The sequence below is a fragment of the Dipodomys ordii genome, unplaced genomic scaffold (genome assembly GCF_000151885.1).
Source record: "Dipodomys ordii isolate 6190 unplaced genomic scaffold, Dord_2.0 Scaffold64, whole genome shotgun sequence".
In the NCBI taxonomy this organism is placed as follows: Eukaryota; Metazoa; Chordata; class Mammalia; order Rodentia; family Heteromyidae; genus Dipodomys; species Dipodomys ordii.
Window position 1 is genome coordinate 1,272,739 of NW_012267280.1, and position 4,719 is coordinate 1,277,457.

Below are 4,719 nucleotides of genomic sequence, written 5' to 3' on the forward strand. Positions count from 1 at the left end.
GCCTCCGGTCCGGCCCGCGGCCCCCGACGCGCCGGCTCCTCTTCACCGAGACCCTGCAACGACAGCAGCGGTGTCCGCGTCACCGCGGGCTCCCCCGGGGCTTCGCTTTTTTTCCGCTAGGAGACCAGGACTCGAACTCGGGACCCGATGCCCTCGCTCACCACCTGAGCCACGCCTCCAACCCCAACGGGGCTGCCTTTCTAGCTGGGATGCGAAGTGAGGCCGAGGGGAACACAGCGCCCCTCCGGGATGGCAGGCGAGGCCCCGCTCCATTCCCGCGCAATCAAAACGGCATCCAGTTGTGCCTCGTCAAATGAAGGATCCTTCAAGATGGAATCGGCTGAATAGGAAGCCAGTGTGTATAATGGGACATGAAACTGTGTCTTCTGGATGAGACGTGAGCACGCGCGCCAGTATTACGCAACGCGCGGAGAAGTGGAAATTCGGCTGGGGGCGGGGCTCGACGGTTGTGGGCGGGGCCAGAACAGGGGCGTGGTTAGATCAGCGAGCGCAGCTCCAGTGTGGGGGCGTGGCTCAACGGGCTCAGCTCAAGCGTGGGGGCGTGGCTCCACGGGCTCAGCTCAAGCGTTAGGGGCGCGACGAGCGGCCAGGGCGGAGTTCAAACGGTGGGGGCGGGGCTCAACTGACCCGTGAGACTGAAGTGGTAGAGCAACTGCCTAGTAACTGCAGGCCCTAAATCCAAAGCTCACGACCACCAAAACACTGAACAAAAGAAAAGAAATTCGTTTGCTAAGGGTTTGCTTTTAGGATGAAATACCTAAGCAGTTTATATTTTCCGTACAAGTGTGTGAGGTCTGTCTGGTTTGGATTATTTCACAGCAAAGTTAACTATAGTAACCCATTAATCATTTGTGGCTTCCTATTACTGTTTTCAACTAAATTATCTTCCAGACACAATGTCTAAGGCATACTGAGGAAAAAGTCTGGAAACCTGTGAATAAATTTGAAGCTAGGTGTGTGTGTGTGTGTCTGCGCACAGGGCTTGAACTCAGGGCCTGGGCGCTGTCCCTAAGCATGGTGCTTTTCTGTTTGTTTTTGTTGGTCATGGGGCTTGAACTCTGGGCCTGGGCGCTGTCCCTGCGCTCTTCAGCTCAAGGCTAATGCTCTACCACTTTATCCACAGCGCCACTTCCAGTTTTCTGGTGGTTTATTGGCGATAAGAGTCTCACAGACTTTCCTGCCTGGGCTGGCTTTGAACTGCAATCCTCAGATCTCAGCCTCCTGAGAAGCTAGGATTACAGGTGTGAGCCACCGGCTCCGGGCCCTAAGCGTTTTTGTTCACGGCTCTACCACTTGTAGCATTTGAGTGATTAGTTGGAAATAGGAGTCTCATGGATTTTTCTGCCCAGGCTGGCTTAGAACCATAAGCCTCAGATCTCAGCTTCCTAAGTAGCTGGGATTATAAGCAGGAGCCACCAGTGTGTTTTAGTTAGTTCATTATAGAAGCAAGCCTGTCTCCTGGGAGAGTTCTGTTTGCTTCTAAGAACCACTAACCTCAAATATCTCCTCTGTTTTTTGTGTTTACCTCTGTAATGCTCTTCCCAATTTTCTCCTACAAGACAGGCCCATGTATCATTTCTGATGAACCTTGCTATTTTCTGCTTATTGGATAATTTTTCGGCAAGGAAATCCTGCTGAGGACTGAGTTGCTTCTGGTCACCTGGAAGAACAAAGCACACAAGTGTCAGGTAACAGACACCAGTGCGGACACACTGACTCAGGCCTAGTGCACACAGGAGTGGATGTGTGGAGTGTGCTGTCCGTGACCTCACTACTAACACTTGCAATGGAACTCAGAAACATCACAAGACAGCAGACAACTGGTCTCTCTGAGACAATTTGCTATTGGTGTAAGAGGGTGCCCGAGACGAGGTGATTTATAAAGAGGTTTGCCTAGGCTCATGGTTCTGGATCTGGGGAGACATGACAGGGCCCCGGCATCTGACTGCATCTGCAGGGGTTGAAGAGCACAGGGCCAATCCAGGGCAGGGGAGGAGAAAGAGGAAGCAGGTGGAGGCAAGGAGGGAAGCAGAGCTGTGTGTGTGTGGTACTGGGGTTCGAATTTAGGGCTTCCTACTCGCTAGGCAGGTGTCTACAGCAAAGCTTGCAGCTCTCTTCCCCTATCTAATCTCTCCATCATCTCTCATCTATCATTTCTCAATCCCCTGTCTCTACCTTCTGTCTTCTTTATGCATATCTAACCTCTCCATCTGTCTCAGCAATCATCTATTAAGTTTATCCACCACCTCTATCTATCACCTATCTACATATCAATCTAACAATCTCTCCTGTATCACTACCACCTACCTCCTGTCTACTACCCATAATCTATCATCTATCTGCCTATAATCTATGTATCTCCACCTGTTTATCATTTATCCATCTACTTATCTCTGTACCCATCTAGGTATCCTTCATCTAGAATCAATAATCTGTCTGTTGTGGTGAGGATTGAATGCAGGGCCTTCTTCACACATACACAGGCCCGAGCTCTAACACTGGATTCCCACCCCCAGCTCTGCTTTAGTCCTTAATCACAAAGGGTCTCGTATTTTCGCCTGAGCTGGTCTTGAACTGCAGTCCTCCCAATCTCTACATTCCAAATAGCTCAGATTGCAGTCTGAGCTACCACACCCCTGTCCATTCATGAACTTTGAGACAAAAACCATACCATCGCATATTCTGGCCCACAGGTATAAACCCATGAAGACATAGGAGCAGTTACTCTCCAAATGTCTGCGTGGAGATGCCATGTTGCCCTTACCTATGGCGGCCAGAGCCTGAAAGATGTCCAGCACCACCTCTCTGTAGAGTCTTCTCTGGGCTGGGGTGAGCAGAGCCCACTCCCTCGGGCTGAAGTCCACGGCCACATCCTCGAAGGCCACGGAATCCTGCAGCAAGCCATATGTGTGAGTGGAAGGCCATGGGGAGAGGACTGGACTCCATTCTTGGGGCGAGCCCACCAGATCCTGGCATCTCCCAGCGCCCCGTCTTGACTCTTCCTCTCTCACCCTACTCTTCCTCTGTCCAAATGGCTTTCTAGGCTTTTATTGTTGTTGTGGGTCTTAAACTCTGGGCCTGGGTGCTGTCCCTCAGCTCTTCAGCTCAAGGCGAGTGCTCTACCACTTGATCCACAGTGCCACTTCTGGTTTTCTAGAGGTTTATTGGAGATAAGAGTCTCACGGACTTTTCTGCCTGGGCTGGCTTTGAACTGCGATCCTGAGATCTCAGCCCCCTGAGTAGCTAGGATTACAGGCATGAGGCACCAGCGCCCAGCTTCACTATTTTTTGGGGGGGGGTCGGTTGTGGGGCCTGAACTCTGAGCCTGGGCGCTGTCCCTCAGCTCTTTAGCTCAAGGCTAGCGCTCTACCACTAGAGCAGCAGCCCCACTTCTGGCTTTTTCTGCTTATATGGTGCCGAGGAATTGAACCCAGGGCCTCATGCATGCAAGGTGGCAGGAAACATTTAGGATCTGTATCCTTGGCATATGCCAAACATAGCATCATTCCTGCCTCCCCCACCCCCCAGCCAGCGCCCCTAATTTTCTATCGCTTCAGGACACTGGCTCTTTCAGAGTGCACAGGACAGGAAGACCACATCGCACTCCGCTGCCTCTGCCTGAGGGTTTCACATGGCTGCGTGTCCTCCACGCTCACCTATGTGGATGGCAGGATTTCCACCTGGTTTTCTTTTCTCAACACTGGGGTTTGAACACAGGGCCTTGTGCTTGCCAGGTGGTGGGTGCTCTACTGCTGAGCCACCCTGCAGCTTCCTGGCTAGTTATGGGGCAGGGTCTCCTTTAATGCTCAAGCATCTGCCTGGGCCATGATCACCGGTGGGAGGCTTCCCTTTGTATCTGAGATGACAGCTATTCACCACTAGACTCAGCTCTTGGTTTGAGATGGGGTCTCGAGCTCCCCTGTAGCCCCTCACCAGGTCGGGAAGAGTTGAGCAGCAGAGCTCAGGAAGGTGTGAGGACTGAGAGCCCCCACTTTCCACTGTGTGAGCCTTGGAGCTGGTACTCAGCAACCCGAACACACAGACACACACATGCCACAAAGCACATGACACACCTGATTGATCAGTCACAAAACCCTGTGTCTACCACAGTCCTGGAAAATTCACTCATACAGGCACTCCTGACCTTGAGGAATGAAGCAAGAAACCCCCTTTGCCAACAAGTTATGTGAACTCCAGAACTTTCCATGAAGGTGCCCATGATTATAAAAATACTGTTTCTACTTATAGAACCGAATTATAAAAAGTTTTCCCAGTGCCATCCTCCTTGCAGAAATAGATTCCATGCCTGGGGTTGGGCCCCAGTGGCGGGGCCTATCTAGTCTGTGCAAAGGCCCTGGGTTCCATCCCCAACACCAAGCAGAAAAAACAAAGGAAATGAGGAATGGACTTCCTTGTTCCACCTTCCAGGAGACAGTGACATCCCATAGTTGAAGGAGGAGTTTCCCCACCCCTCCATTGCTTCTCCAGCCCGTGTGGGTCACAGCATAATCCCTGAGCCTGGGCACCAGGGTCATGCACATTATGGCCGTCCCCACCCACCACATGCAGACTAAGAGGCCCCTCCCACTTCTGAGCCTACATGCACTTCTCAGTGGAACAACTGGATGCCCCCTTTGAGGGCCTGGAGGGAAAGAGCAGCTGGAGTCATCTCAATATTCTTTCTTTTGATGATGCTGG